This window comes from Gadus morhua, chromosome 16 (genome assembly GCF_902167405.1).
Source record: "Gadus morhua chromosome 16, gadMor3.0, whole genome shotgun sequence".
NCBI lineage: Eukaryota > Metazoa > Chordata > Actinopteri > Gadiformes > Gadidae > Gadus > Gadus morhua.
This window is the reverse complement of record NC_044063.1, coordinates 8,364,461-8,380,845: the sequence shown is the minus strand read 5'-3', so window position 1 is coordinate 8,380,845 and position 16,385 is coordinate 8,364,461. Positions and strand designations below refer to the sequence as shown.

Sequence of the window (16,385 nt, the reverse complement as noted above, 5' to 3'; positions counted from 1 at the left end):
CAGAAAGAGATGTGAAGACAGTCAACGTGATGATCCTTTCTGAAAAAGTTAGAAATCAAGACGTGTGGACCTGGTTATCGAGGTTTTGCGATGTCACCAATGGAAGGTAGGTTACAGACATCGATGGAGTGAAAACAGGAACCAGACGCTTCCAGGTGCGTTTACGACTGCTGAGGGACCCAACACATCCCTAACACAGCTGGGAGCCTTCCGTAGCTCTGCGTTCTACCCTGGCCAGCCCAAGCAGTGCAGGAGGTGTAGAAGCCTGAACCATCTTGCAGCCTCCTGTAAAAGCAACAACTGCAAAAGGTGCAAAGGATCAGACCACAACACAGACCAGTGCACAACCCCACTAGAATGCAGCCTGTGTTCTTGAACCAGCCATAGATTCTGGGACTGTCCCAAAGCCTACTCCAACCGAGTGAAGCTCAATACGATCACAAACAACCTTCCGATGAACCAAGGTCCGAACGATGACCAACCCTTACACCAGGTGCCGCCTGCCCCCCAAGGACCGGATGCAGCCCCAGATAAAGGACCGATACCGGATGATGTTGTAGGGTCCACTGGCATTGACACCTCCATTGCCCCAGCCACCGACCAACGGCCTGCACAGCAAGCGGAATCCACCCGAGCGTCAGGGGTTGTGACTTTGAACTTGATGTTAGGGTCATCTGTCCATGACCCTCTTGATTAGATGTCTGATAAACTGGGTGGTGTGTGGCGTGAAGATTGTTTTCAATATCCATTGCTTGGACTTCTTGCAGTGCACCTGTTTGAACCGTGGTTCTCCTGTAAATGACAAGGAATATGATTGCACAGAAAATCTGAATGAAGATTTGTCTAGTAGACTTCTCTCCCCAGGAATAGATTAAACCTTTCAGCGACGTATGCCTATCTTCTGATGACAACACCGATGTGGGGGTGAGGGTTGACTCAGGCTGATAGCTTTAGTCGGTTTCACCAACTTCAAGGCTACTGGCACTGGTATTGAGGCCTGGTGACTATAAAACAAAAGAGGTTTATTTTCAATGTTAAATTCCACAAATTACAGTCGTTTTATAATTCAATTAGAGACAATATGCTGTACAAACTTACAAACTGTGCTTGGCCAGAGGAAGGATTCTTGACTGGTGTTGACATCATTGGTGCTGACTGGTGTTACTCATCTTCTGATGACGAGAACAAAGCCGCAGCAGACGTCGTTTGAGTCTGAAATGCGATACGTTCAATAAACATTTTAAGAACATCAAACTAACACATGTGAAACATCGTAAAACAATGATAACAGCAAACGTATATAGAACGTAGCTAGTAGGGATGGGCATTCGATGAAGTTGTCTTAGTCGATCGTCGGGAGAATTAACAAACAATTAGTCGATTAATCGTTAATATTTTACATTAAAATTAAAAAAAAAAATTATGTTCAAAATGAAATGAAAATACAAATGCAGCGTGTTTTTGTCATTGGGATCTTTATTATTAGATGAACAACTCAGTTAAACCAGATCCGTTCAATAGGTATGCGCTACTCTGCTCTAAGCAACGGAGCATGCAGCTCGAAGCCGGTGCTCATAAACATAACTAAAAATAAACACAACCAGGTTTATTCCCAAAATAATAACAATAATAATATCAAAAAAACAATCATGTTATAACTTAACCAACCAGTCTACGGATTTTTGTTCAGAAAGATGAGCATGTTGACATGCTCTGGGGTCAGACGCGACCGCAGCCTGGTGACCGTCAGTCCAGCCGCCGAAAACACCCGCTCTGAGGGGACCGACGTTGCCGTGATGCACAAATACCTCCGTGCTAACTTGGCAAGGCGGGGGAACAACTTTCCACAATCCAGGGGCTCAGAAAGTTCTTTATTTCTGCTTCGATGCTAACCTCGCCTTGAGTGGTAGGCCTATAGTGCTCCCCAAGAAGTCATTTTTTAAATCATAATGGTCCCACCACACCAGACTTCGCCGTGTACCAATATCCATACTATCCGTCCTTACTAGTCTAAGTTTGAGTACGTAGGGCGTTCCGATTCAGATCGGGCGAAAATAAGTGTACTGAAAACGGTCAAATCGCGAAGTGTGTGGCGATGTACACTTTTCGTACTCAACGGCAGTCATCTTAGGCCCCGTCCACACGAAGCCGAAACGGGCGAAACTGTTACGGTTTCGATCTATCCGGTTTCGAAGTATCTCCGTAAAGACGAAGCCAAGCGAAACCGGGTAGACCTGTAGAAACGCTGTAGTACACAAGCCAGGCCCATAAGGGGCACTGCTTCTGCTACAGAAATCCAGAAGGAAAATAAATAAGAAAAGAGGCGAGCATGCGCATAAAGGGTGAGACTCCGCGGGCTTAACAGTCATTGGCTAGAGGATCGAAGGGGGGGGGCGATGACGTCATGGTTTGCGGTTTCAGTCGGTTTCAGGCGTCCACACGAATCCAAAACGAAACCGGGTAGATTTGAAACCACCTCCGAGGGTGGTTTCAGAAGTTTGCGGTTTCGGTCAGCGGATTCGCCGGCTTCGTGTGGACGGAAGGCCGAACCGTACAAGACCTTTGCGGTTTCGCCATGAAATCGGCTTCGTGTGGACGGGGCCTTAGCTACTAGCAGCGGAAGAGGGCGGAGCCAGGCTGAGCCAAAGTAGGCGCATTTTCCACATAGCCTGCATTAATAGTAATTTTGTAGTTTTTATAGATTTTTATAGCTGCTAGGCGTAAAGAGTTCACCGTTCAAAGCGGGATGTTTATTGCGGGGGAGGAGCCGCAAATGTAAATATTACCCCCGTGTGGTAAAATATTTAATTGCACACTGCATTAGTTTAAGCGATGAAAAATGTACGTAATCGACGAAATTCTTAACGATCAATTAATCGTCGATTAATCATGCCCATCCCTAGTAGCTAGTCTTGCCAACTTTGCCAACTTTGGCAACTTTGCTTATTCACTGTTGAGGAGTTGCCAGCACATTAGAACAACATGCGACAAAAACATGTAAAAGAAGGCAGATTTACTTTGTAAACAGTGTGTTTTATCATTATCAGTAATATAGTCGAGTGTGTCTTACCTCCAGGCAAAAACAAAAGTCACCTGAGGCATAAATAAACAGAGAAAGAGAAAGAAATATCTCTATCTATTTTTTTGCTTTTTCTATATTTCACGGCAGGGTTCTAACGTGTCTGGGGAACGGGAATTGGGAATCGCTGCTCTATAGCATATCCAGTGTAGCTATTGCAGTACCACAAAGTTGACATTATATTTGTGCCTACTATTAATATGAACATGTAATTTATTGTCCATGGAACAGTTGATTTGGTTAGGAGCATGACCCATAGATAGCTATAGATAGATAGCGAGGCATACCTACTTAGGAAAAGATCTTGGTTTAGCTTCTAAAAATGTACATTTCGTTGTATTTTTTTTTACAAATAACAAGCACATTATCTTTAACAATAAGGTGGCATTCATTGCATTTGGTTTGTAGAAAACAATGAGGGTAAACTGGTTGTTCCTCAATGCTCCTGCAGAGGGCAGTGATGCCGCATGATGGCTTTAAATTATGTGAAATCCCAGAAGATGAATACTACAGTGCATGAAACATATTTGACCTTTATTCAATATGTTACTGGTCATTTATGTTTGAATTGTATCTTCGGGATACAGATATCAGACTAATGTCATTTGTAAGTCCAGGTATTGTGGTTTTGTTTTTATTCAAATGTTAGCACCATGATGTAGACTCTTATGTGGGAGAATCACATAAGCACGAGCGCCGTGTACAACTCATACTTACCTGGCAGGGGAGACACCATGATCAAGAAGGTGGTTCACCCAGGGCGAGGCTCAGCCATTGCACTTCGGCTGTGCTGACCCGTGCGAATTCCTCAAATGTGGGAATCTCGACTGCATAATTTGTGGTAGTGGGGGACTGCGTTCGCGCTCTCCCCTGATAATATTGTGGAAAATTAAGAAAGTTAAGTATTGAATCGACTAGAATTCGTCAATTGACTGCGCTTTGCTACATTTAGAATGCTGGATTGTGTAGACTAGAGCATATTAAATGGTGTTGTAGCACTACTACAGAATATCTGATCTTTACAGGATTCAGCTCGTCAAATAAGGCCAAGATACCAAGTTTCAGATTTTTTTATAATACGGGGCACGGACATATAGGTTTGACTACAAGTCATAGCGCCCCCTGTGGTCATAGCGGGACAGCACTTTTTGGAGACCTCCTTACTTCCTGTCTACAAATGCTAATGAAATTGTACATTTCTCTGGTGTTCAGGTTTGGAGTGGTTGATTTTGCGCTTTTGCCGCAATCAATTAATATATTAAAAAATAATTGTATTGTAAATATTAAAAATAAAAACTGGCTGTAGTGATTAAAACTTTTTTAAAAATTCTAAAATTGTGCACGGTTCTTATAATTGTATTTCTTTGCAATGGGCTAATTTTTTATACCTGCAACAATGTAGTAGGAGATAATTACTGAAAGTCAGAAGGAAGAATTATAAGATGCATAATAACAGTGTGGCTTGTTTTGCAACTAATAATTGACATTTAGAAACACACAAATAACGAGGACATTATCTTCATCATAAAGGTGTCCTTCATTGCATTTGGTTTGTAGAAAGAACGCAGAAGATTGTTGTTGGACGTGCGTGTTGGACATCTCGATTCTAGACTACATTCCTCAATTCTCCTGCAGAGGGCAGTGTTGCCCCATGGAGGCTATTATTCATAGAAAAATCCCAGAAGAAGAACACAGCAGTGGATGATACAGGTTATACTTTCATTCATTACGTTAATGGTCATTTGTGGTTGAATTATTTCTGCCGGATACCATTAGATCGATTGTAATATGTTAGTCAAGGCGTTTTTGTAATGTTGTCAATAAAATGTTAGCACCATGACGTAGACTCTTATGTGGGAGAATCACTACAGCACGAGCGCCGTGTACAACTCATACTTACCTGGCAGGGGAGACACCATGATCAAGAAGGTGGTTCACCCAGGGCGAGGCTCAGCCATTGCACTTCGGCTGTGCTGACCCGTGCGAATTCCTCAAATGTGGGAATCTCGACTGCATAATTTGTGGTAGTGGGGGACTGCGTTCGCGCTCTCCCCTGATAATATTGTGGAAAATAAATATTTTGGTGATTATGTAATATATCCCTTTAAGTTCTCTCTGTAGCGGACTCGGTTTGGTTTACTAAAGGCATAATGGTATTTTCACATAAATCGGCCATAACTCAACCATTGTTAACATAATCTGAACCAAAAAAATAGAATAATTTTGGGCAGTAGTACGTGGTATTTTGACGAAATTGTGGATAATTTAGGATTACGGTTTGTTAAATTTCCCAAACTTTCAAGGTACAGCAAAATCGATCCCGACGGACCGTATTGGTGGCGAATACAACTGTGCATTATATTACAAGTTTAAACAATATCATTTTATTTCTAGTAATTTGTGATAGAAGTGTTTTGGATATTGTTCGGCTCTGAATTTGGGGTTAGAACTGAATTAAGGGCGCTTCAACTTCTTCTTCGGCTTCTTGTTAGGAGCGGGACCTATTGTTTGCGTGGTGGACCGGGGATTTTTTTTTAACATTGTTGTGCGAGTGACTGCTAAACATTCAGTGACGTTAATGTCACCTGTGTTGTTTCCCTTTTCCCTCGAAACTGAATTTCACCAAAATAATGGCGAATTCCGCTGCATTCCGCTGCATATTGTAAATGTGACGTCTGATGTGCCTTGTCCCTGTTGCATGTTATATGTGCTGAAGAACAGGAACCTGCTGGAAATCAGTTATTTTACTAAGACAGGCCCGTTTTAAATTGTAACTTTGTTACTTTTAATACTTTCCTGCTTAATAAAATAATTAAAAAAAAAAAAAAAAAAAAATTATCAGTTGATTCCGTTTTTATTGTCCAATTCCGTGATTCCGTCCGCGTTTTCGTTATCGCGGATTTCATAGGGCCCTACATCTGGGGTTAGAGGCAGATGACTGGCAGGGAGGAGGAAGGGAACAGGATAAAGGTGAACACGCATATCAACTAAAAGTGGGGACAGAGACAGGGAGTGGCAGGGAGGGGCGTGAGGACTGGGAAGAGGTTTCATCAGCTAACAGTGGGGGAGGGAGCCCCGGCCTGTTAGTCTCTGTGGGGCAGCGAGGGGGATTTAGGCCCAATCCCGTTTCTTTGCTCACTGTCTCAACCCTACATCTCAACCCTAACCCTCATTGCTCATGCTCATTGCTACGCCTCATTGCTACCCTAACCGATCCCCTACCAAATGGGACAACCCTACCCTGTGACGTCATCATGGCCTCCCCGTGCCCCCTAGCAGATAACCAGACCCCTGGTAATATTACAAGAGACAGACTGGCTGCCATTGTCTCGGGCAACGAGCAAGACCCATTGTAAAGATGTTTAACCTGAAATGGTATTTATATTTTGTAATTGGCCCGGCCTGGCGAGACTGGCCACACTCACACTGGCAGATTTGAGCACGGTTAGGTGCTAAAACAGCCACGGCCACGGCCAGAAGGCCTAGTGTGAGTGCACCCTTAGATAATAATCGGTTAAGAACAAGAACATTTTAGAAGAAACACTTTATTTAAATAAGAAACACTGAACCACACATCTAAAAATACACACAAACGCACACCTAAAAATACACACACCCTTTCTCATCTTTTGAGAGAATGGTGGAGAATCACATCTTCTCCACCATTCCGCCAACTTTGCCTCGCTCTCCTCATGCCTCGCCTGCTCCCTGGCACTCTCCTCTTGGAAGGGGTGTCTGGGGGGGTGGAAGAGGTGCCTGGGGTGGAGGAGCATGAGGGAGAGGTGGGGGGGCTGGTGGCAGTGGACTCAACGATGTCCTGAAAGAAAACGAATAAGAAGGAATTAGGAATTATATGCCAGAACTGGGTGATATGGCCATATGTTACGTACAATATGTAATAGCTATGTACACAATATAGTACTGCCAAAAAATACATTGATTAACCATGTAATATTACTAATATAATATATTAGTATAATAATACTTATAGAATATTACTCATAATAATATATATATTAGTATATATAATATTACTTATAGAATATTAATAATTAATATCTAATAATGTTACTAATATTACTTTCTATATTAGCTAAGAGTTTATTGTTTACTGTTTACTGTTTTTTGTTTACTTTTTATAGTTAGTTATTTAAGAGTTTATTGTTTATCTTATCTTATATTATAATTATTGTTTACTGTTTACTTTTTATTTTACTTTTTATTGTTATCTTAGAGTGTATTGTTTATCTTATATTGTATATAATTTAATATTGTGTTGTGTTTCTTTCTGTAAGCTACTGGACAATCAATTTCCTTGAGGGAGTCATCCCAAAAGGATCAATAAAGCCTAATCTAATCTAATCAAAGTCAAAGTCAAAGTGTGTTTATGGTTGCATGTACCAAATTGCTTCAGCACAGCAAAATTCTTACGACTTGGCAAGCATCATTCATCTACGCAGTAGACGTCATACACACAAAAATAACATAAAACTCTATAACACTATGACAATAAACCATATAAAATGTAACATTAACGTACAACAATTAGAGTACAGTAGAAGGGCTAGCAGCAGTTTAAGTGTGAATAGAGAATAAGTTAAAAAGAAATGCTAAGGATAAGTTAAAAGTTTTTAAAATTGTGCAAATATATCTATGAAGTGAATTGTATGAGTGGGGGAGCAGGGAGTAGGTGGAGGTGGCAACTGTTCAGAGGTTCAGTGTTTCTGATTCAGAAGGCTTACAGCCAGGGGGAAAAAGCTATTTGTGAGTCTGGTAGTCCGTGTTCGGATGCTCCGGTACCGTCTACCAGACGGCAGCAATGAGAACAGTCCATAGCCTGGGTGGCTGTTGTCCTTTAGAATCTTTTTTGCTTTCCTCAGGCATCTACTGTTGTAGATGCCTTGCACGGAGGGGAGATGGCTGCCGGTGATACGCTCCGCTGTCTTCACCACCCTCTGCAGGGCCTTGCGGTCGGCAGCGGAGCAGCTACCATACCAGGCCGTGATGCAGCCTGAGAGGATGCTCTCAATGGTGCATCTGTAAAAGTTTGTTAAAGTTTTTGAAGACATGCCAAACTTCATGAGTCTCCTCAAGAAGTACAGCCGCTTCTGTGCAGTTTTGACTGCTGAGCCTGCCTGCATGGACCAGGTTAGGTCATCCTTGATGTACACACCGAGGAATTTGAAGTTGGAGACTCTCTCCACTTCAGCTCCCTCGATGTGTATGGGGTCCTGACCCCCCCTCTGCAGCTTCCTGAAATCCACGATCATTTCCTTGGTTTTGCAGACGTTGAGAGACAGGTTGTTGTCTTGGCACCATTCTGCCAAGACCCTTACCTCATCTCTATAGGCGGTCTCATCGTTGTTAGAGATGAGACCCAGGATGGTAGTGTCGTCTGCAAACTTCAGGATGATGTTGGTCATGCGTGTACAGGGAGTACAGGAGGGGACTGAGTACGCAGCCCTGGGGGGCCCCGGTACTCAGGGTCAGTGAGGAGGAGGTGTGGTTGCCCATTCTCACCACCTGGGGTCTGCTCGTCAGGAAGTCCAGGATCCAGTTGCACAGGGGTGTTTTAAGACCCAGGCCCCTGAGCTTCGGGACGAGCTTGGCAGGCACAATAGTGTTGAATGCTGAGCTGTAGTCCACAAACAGCATCCTCACATATGTGTTGCTCTTTTCCAGGTGGGAGAGGGTGGCGTGTGTAGCTACACATCTGGACTTCCCCAAAGCCTCCTGGTCACCAGAGTTAAAGGCAGAGGACCGTGCTTTGAGCTTAGCACGGACATTACCATTTACCCAGGGCTTTTGGTTTGGGAAGGTCTTAACACTGACCCTAGGTACGACATCATCAATGCATTTGGAGATGTATGAGGAGACAGAGTCTGTGTATTCATTGATGTCCCCATCAGCTGCAACAAAGAACATCTGCCAGTCTGTTGTGTCAAAGCAGTCCTGCAGAGTGCTAATGGCTTCAGCACTCCAGCGTTGAACTGCCCTAGAAACCGGTTTTTCCTGTTTTAGGCGCTGTCTGTAGGTAGGGATAAGCATAATGGAGGTGTGATCCGATTTTCCGAAAGCGGGGCGGGGGAGGGGTTTGTAACACTTTCGAATCTGTGAGTAGCAATGGTCAAGAATCTGATCACCCCGGGTAGGAAAGTTTATGTGTTGATAGTACTTCGGTAAAACTTTCTTCATATTGGTCCTATTGAAGTCTCCAACAACAATCTAATCTAATCTAATCTAATATATTAGTATAGTAAAGTTTATTTTTAACCTGGAGTCACTAGAACATGGAAGATCTGGATATCATACGACATGATATCCAGCCCGGTCGTATGCATCCCGGTCTGCAGCCCGGTCTGCAGCACGGTCTGCAGCCCGGTCGATGGCCGGGCTGCAGAGCCCGTGATCGGGCATGCATCCCGGCCGAGAACCGGGGTCGGGCGGCCTGCGAAAGTCGGCCGGGGACATTCGCGATCTTCCGCGAAAGTCGGCCGGGGACTTCCGAGAGTCCGCGGCCGGGCTTCGAAGCCCGCGGCCTGGGCTGCAGAGTATAATCAATAAAATAATTACTAGTTAATTACAGAGAAAATACTTACATTTGTGTTTTTCCAATCCTGTCGCATCTTTTCGTCCTCCATCTTGTCTAGGATATTTCTTGATTTTCCGTTTTCTCGCAAGGTATTGTGGGAGCAAGTCAGAACTGAAGCGCTTTGAGGGTGCCCATCGAAAATCTCAATTTTGAGGGGATGTTAGCTCTCCCCCTTACCCCTTAAAGCTACATTAAAGAGGTATTGGGACATTGCTCCACGGTGCGTGCACGTGCAACAGCGAGGGCTAGGGCTGAGATTTTCTTTGGAGCAAAGGAATGAGATTCACCCTTAATCCATGAAGTTGGGGTCAGCGAAAGGGATCCAGCAGGGAGGGGGAAAACGGCCTGAGGCAGGCTAAACCATTTAACTCTAAATAATACAATCCTCAACAGGAACACTGATGGACTTGTGTGTATGTTTGGTACCCATTAAGCCCATGCCAGACTTTTGACATGTTTTTACAATTGATGCATTAAAAAAAACTTAGAAATGTATTGAGACTTCAAATTAGTTAAGAATTAGATTTTAACAATGTTGAATGTTATTACTGAAATTGCCGTAATATATATTCTGAATGTCTGAAAGTCCGATTTGGTGTGCCTAGGAGGGACTTTTAACTGACATGTGTTTGATGAAGTTCCTCAATAGTACTACTGAGGGTTGGGATGTATCTTCAGACTGTTATAGCTGGAGACCCCAGAAGAATACAGAAATGCATGATGGGAAACAACCAAGATGCTCACTAAGTATATTCATTACATCACTATGTTGTCTTTTAATTGTTTCTTATGGAAAGCAGACTGCTGATTGCAGTTTGATAGCCAAGCCGTTGTTCTTGTTTTGTAGTCAAAAAAATGTTAATACCATCATATAGACTGTTATGTGGGAGAATGAGTACAGCACGAGAGCCGTGTACAACTCATACTTACCTGGCAGGGGAGACACCATGATCAAGAAGGTGGTTCACCCAGGGCGAGGCTCAGCCATTGCACTTCGGCTGTGCTGACCCGTGCGAATTCCTCAAATGTGGGAATCTCGACTGCATAATTTGTGGTAGTGGGGGACTGCGTTCGCGCTCTCCCCTGATATTGTTGTGGAAAATAAAAGTTCTCTGTAGCGGACTCGTGATTGGTTTACTAAAGGTATAATGGTATTTTCTAGTGCTGTCAGTTAAACGCGTTATTAACGGCGTTAACGCAAACCAATTTTAACGGCATTAATTTTTTTATCGCGCGATTAACGCAATTCTTTTATTAAAAAAAAAAAAAAAACTTTTTTTTTTTCTTTGGCTCAAAAAAAAAGAAGCAGTAGCCTGACTGCTATGTTCAAGGCAGTATGTTTGTATGTTTGTATCGTTTAATTGCACTATAGGCCTTTTTTTTGTATCTTCCTGTTTTGATCAGTATATGCCAATGTTGTTATCAATAAAAAAACATTTGCACAAGGCAAGCCGATGCACTTCTCCATGTTGATAAGAGCATTAAAATGAGAACAATTAATGGGACAAAGAAATCAAGGGATATTTAGCATAGAAACAACATTTGTGCATTCATTAATTAATTATTGAATTATTAATTATTACATTAATGCGATTAATCGCACAATTATTTTAATCGCTTGACAGCACTAGTATTTTCACATTAATCGGCCATAACTCAACCATTGTTATCATAATCTGAACCAAAAAAATAGAATAATTTTGGGCAGTAGTATGTGGTAGACGAAATTGTGGATAATTTAGGTTTGTTAAATTTCCACAACTTTCAAGATACAGCAAAATCGATCCCGACGGACCGTACTTGTTATGCATTATATAACAAGTTTAAACTATATCATTTTATTTCTAGTAATTTGTGTTGAAAGACTGCTGATTGTAATATGTTCCTCAAATGGTAGCACTAGATGTATACTCTTATGCAGACTCTCACGCAGTCCCCCAATACCACAAATTATGCAGTTGCGATTCCCACATTTGAAGAATTCGCACGGGTCAGCGCAGCCGAAGTGCAATGGCTCAGCCTCACCCTGGGTGAACCAATTCAATTATTTCAGTTTTCAGGCGTTTATTTAAGTCAGGCACAAAGTAACATTTTACGACATGGTTTCAAGTTCAGAACACATTCAAAGGTTAACAAGCAAATAGTTACATTTTACAGCAAGGTCAACACATTCATAGGTTAACACAAAATCCTACATAACTCAGTGTTCTCTATTTTCCAGAGTTCCTTACATACCACAATTCCATATCGTTCCTTGTCCCTCCAAACATAATCCTTTAACAAGGTTATGCTCAAATTAACTATCGATTCCGCTGAAAACAAAAGGCTTTTGTACACCATTAGGTTACGACACCTCCAAATCGACTCTTTTATGCAATTAATCAAGGCCCACCATCTTTCCCATCCCTTACAATCTCCACTCTTTATAACCCCGTACAGGGCATCTGATTCCGTGGGGACTCTAAACAGGTCACCCAGCCATTGCCCCAATAAGCGCCAAACCCTCCGAGCCACCCCAAACGACCACAACAAATGCGAAACATCCTCGTCTCCACCTCACCCCACCCTGGGACATCTTGCGCTCTTAGATGACCCCCGTCTCTTCAGAAATTCTCGTGTAGGGAGACACCTCTGAACTGTCTGCCGAGTGAGATCTCTATATGCATTGAACAAAAATGGCGAATTAACATTTCTCCACACCCTAAGGAAGCTGGCTTCAGCCAGCGCGCCAACAGTAACCAGTCTTGACCGTTCGGGGCTCAAACAGCTCTCTACAAAGGCTCGGTCTACCCGACCAACATCCCGCCACTTTCCAGACTTTACAAAGGTCACCACCCTTTCATATAGCAGAGGCCTCTTCACTGCATGAGGTCTTTTTAGGCACGGTCTTAAGGCATGGCCTAAGGAAAGTGGGGACTTTCTGACTGACTTAAATAAACGCCTAAAAATTGAAATTGGTTCACCCAGGGCGAGGCTCAGCCATTGCACTTCGGCTGTGCTGACCCGTGCGAATTCCTCAAATGTGGGAATCTCGACTGCATAATTTGTGGTAGTGGGGGACTGCGTTCACGCTCTCCCCTGATATTATTGTGGAAATTAAATACTTGCATATGCATACTAAATATGTCATATATCCCTCTAAATTCTCTAGAGGACTCGTGATTGGTTTACTAAAGGCATAATGGTATTTATGCATGGTATCGGCCATAACTCAACCATTGCTATCATGATCGTAACCAAAAAAATAGCATAGTTTTGGGCAGTAGTACGTGGTATTTTAACGAAATTGTGGATAATTTAGGTTTACGGTTTGTTAAATTTCCCAAACTTTCTTTTTGGAAATGAGTAATAATTATTACTCATTCAAATTGTCCCTTCAAATGCGATTCTCATTGATTGGTGTTAGTGAATAGCAAATCAGAATACATATTTTAAAGAGGTGTTTACATTTATTTCATTCAAGGCAAGGCAAGGCAACTTTATTTATATAGCACTTTTCATACACAAGGCAGACTCAAAGTGCTTCACATATAAAGATTGTCATACAATAAAATAAAATTATAGGTAAGTAAAAGAAAAACATGCAAAAAATAGAAAGTTAAAAAGGCATTTTAGTATTAAAATAGAAAATAAAGGCAAAGTTATTTAGCAGAAAGCTATAGCAAACATAAAAGTCTTCAGTCTTGTTTTAAAGGTGCTCAGAGTTGGGGCAAGTCTTAAATCCTCTGGGAGTTTATTCCAGCTATTTGTTGCGTAGTAACTAAATCCTGCTTTCCCATGTTTTGTGTTGACTCTGGGGATTATTAACAGATTGGTCTCAGCGCTTCTTAGTGGTCTAAAAGGCTGATGTAGTGGAAGCATTTCAGTTAAATATTTTGGGCCTAAACCATGTAGGGATTTATAGGTAAGCAACATGATTTTAAAATCAATTCTCTGACTTACAGGAAGCCAATGTAACGATTTCAGAATTGGTGTAATATGATCACATTTTTTGGTCTTTGTTAGAACTCTAGCAGCAGCATTCTGAACAAGCTGAAGCTTCCTCAGAGTTTGTTTTGGGAGACCTGTAAGGAGACCATTGCAGTAATCAAGCTTACTAGTGATAAAGGCATGTACAAGTTTTTGTAAGTCTTCGGTGGACATGAGCCCTCTAAGTCTTGCTACATTTTTAAGGTGATAATATGCCGATTTTGTAACTGATTTGATGTGACTGTCAAAATGTAAATCTGAATCCATGATAACCCCTAGATTTCTGGCTTTGATTGAGGTTTTCAGGGACAGAGTGAAGGTGTTGGGTTACTTTAAGCCTTTCCGTTTTAGAACCAAATACAATTATCTCTGTTTTGTCCTCATTTAGTTGAAGGAAATTTCGGCACATCCATTCCTTCACTTGCTCAATGCACTCCATGCACACAAGCAAATGCTTTGTTTTATAATTTTTCAGGTACCCTTCAGCACCTGAAAGGTGGGAGAGACCCCACCATTCCTGAAGTCTCAGAGCTTAACTAAGGCAACATTTAACCTAGAACTTTATTTTCCACAATGTATGAGGGGAGAGCGCGAACGCAGTCCCCCACTACCAGAAATTATGCAGTCGAGATTCCCACATTTGGGGAGTTCGTAGACGTGAGAGCCAGGCGAGTGCATAGCCGTTGGAAGTGTAGACAACGGCGGCCGCCCATTGGCTCGGAGTCTACACTTGTCTACACTTGTCGGCCACTTACACCTTTATGTTTGTTGCTACTGTAATAGGGGAATGTTCTGGATGAGGGATTGACTGTCTTATCTTGTCATGTTTATGATTTTTTATATTCTGTTAATTGTTGTATGAAAATAAAGGTCAGAGAGGTTTATTGGAGTGCAATTTTTTTTTTTTTAATAACTCACATTTTCAATAATAAAATAGGTTGTCACAGGTTTATAAACAGGTGTAAAAAACATAAATAATTGTAATATTAGCTTAAAATATAAATCTAAAACAGCAATGACAACCAAGATAAAGATTAAATATACATTATAGAACATAAAGCCTTGTCCTGGAGATCAGTGTAAAAGGCATCAAGCTCGTAGTGCAAGAGAATTATTATGCCTGTGACAGAGGTAACGAGTGCATATAGCCTATATATATACACACAAAACAAGATTTTGATGAGTTGTGACATTTGTGATTTGCACATTAAGGAAGTAATTAGTAAGTCGTTTCCAAGAAGGTGCATAAAGATATGTCATGAACTGGAAAAAGAATGATTGCATCTGCTAAATATATAGAAAGAACACAGCAAGCACAACAGTAAAAACACCTCTAAAATATACAATTCAAACAGTGAGAAATAAGGTGCATAGTGAAATATAATACAAAATGAATGATTGTGTCTGTCAAATATTCATATATATAATATATACAAAGAGCCCAGTGTCATAGCATTCGAGCGCTGCTCTAAGGGGCCTGGGACTGAGAGGCCAGAAGCTCGTCCACTGCCATATGGAAGTCTGTGATATTTTCAAAAGTCTTTCCAGTGAGGCCTTTGGATGTGGATAATTTGGATTGCTGACAGTATGTTTTTTTTCCTGTATTTTATGTGTCCTTGAATGGACGGGCCACAAAGTGCGCATGTGTGCTTTTGTACTGTGCTCTGGGGCCGTGTAGCGCCCAGCTCTGTTTTTTTCCTCTTGTACAGAGTAGATCTGGCTTGTGGCAGTGCGGGAGGCGGCAGGAAAACAGGCGGCGGCAGCAGCTGGGGGGGAAGAGCTGGTCTACGGAGTGTCGGGAACACGGGCTGGGGCTGGAGTCCTGCTACCGTGGTGACCGTCGCTGTCGCTGCCGCTATTGATTGCTGAGGTTGGGGTGCAGACGCTAGGTTGTCATGCGGCACTTTGCGTTTCCGCGTGCCAGCCAGAGATGGAGTGACCTCATACTGCACTTGAGGTCGGCTGGTGTGCGGCCTCTCATCCGGGAGCTCTGCAGCGGGAGGTAGGCTGGTGCTGGTGATGCTCTGCGGACGCTGGAGGATAGACAAACCTCGATCCGTCACGTTTGTGGCTGAGAAGGCTTCCTGTCTCCTTATGATCTCAGCAACAGATTTGTTGTTCATTTTCAGGATGGGAATCCCTAGTTTGCTGAGTTCAGCGTCATCCACGGTCACTCTCTGTTGCACCCGCTGGTAGAGTGTGGTGATCTGGTGCTTGAGAGGGGAGCCGTGAGCCTTTTTCCTGCAGTCCGGGTGAAGCCAGAGCTGTTTAACGATGCAGTACATCAGCCGGTTCTTCCTGGAGTCAAGCAGGTGGGCGGGAGAGAAGCGCTTGTTAAACTTTAGCTTCTGCACCAAAGAGGCCTCGGCCGGATCTCCGTTGGTGCGGCCAAACAGAGCGTTCCCCCAGCGTGCAGAGTAGAGGCTGTCAAATTGTTGGATGCTGCGGTCGTGGAGGTCAAGCTTGTTCCAGGCGCTGACTACTCTCTCTCTTGAAGAGTCACTAAGAGCAAGCTTTCCCTCCTCCAACGCAATTTCAACGAGAATGCTGCTCAGCTCTTCCACATGTTGGTACCCAGGGAGATGATTGGGGCCGCACACGTCCTCCACACACGGGTCGTGCTCCGAAGCCACCACATGGTCTGTGAGAACCAGATTCCTCTTCAGCGGAGCCAGGTCGTCGCTCTCAGCGTCTGTGGCGTAGCCCACATCATCTTCCGTGGACTCCTCTGTGTCGGCAGCAACC

General features: G+C 42.9%; 4 non-coding genes and 1 pseudogene across 4 annotated transcripts; 4 read left to right on the top strand and 1 right to left on the bottom strand.

Annotated features, from left to right (window-relative positions):
- Positions 1-3,788: 3,788 nt before the first annotated feature.
- Positions 3,789-3,952, top strand: LOC115528987 (U1 spliceosomal RNA). Its single transcript, XR_003973417.1, has one exon. It is a non-coding gene; the product is annotated as a U1 spliceosomal RNA (small nuclear RNA).
- A 1,019-nt stretch (positions 3,953-4,971) lies between these two features.
- On the top strand, positions 4,972-5,135 carry LOC115528986 (U1 spliceosomal RNA). The gene has a single exon (XR_003973416.1). It is a non-coding gene; the product is annotated as a U1 spliceosomal RNA (small nuclear RNA).
- A 5,458-nt stretch (positions 5,136-10,593) lies between these two features.
- On the top strand, positions 10,594-10,757 carry LOC115528985 (U1 spliceosomal RNA). The gene has a single exon (XR_003973415.1). It is a non-coding gene; the product is annotated as a U1 spliceosomal RNA (small nuclear RNA).
- Positions 10,758-12,584: 1,827 nt separating this feature from the next.
- On the top strand, positions 12,585-12,752 carry LOC115528995 (U1 spliceosomal RNA). The gene has a single exon (XR_003973425.1). It is a non-coding gene; the product is annotated as a U1 spliceosomal RNA (small nuclear RNA).
- A 1,467-nt stretch (positions 12,753-14,219) lies between these two features.
- On the bottom strand, positions 14,220-14,399 carry LOC115528996 (uncharacterized; annotated as a pseudogene).
- Between the last annotated feature and the right edge of the window lie 1,986 nt (positions 14,400-16,385).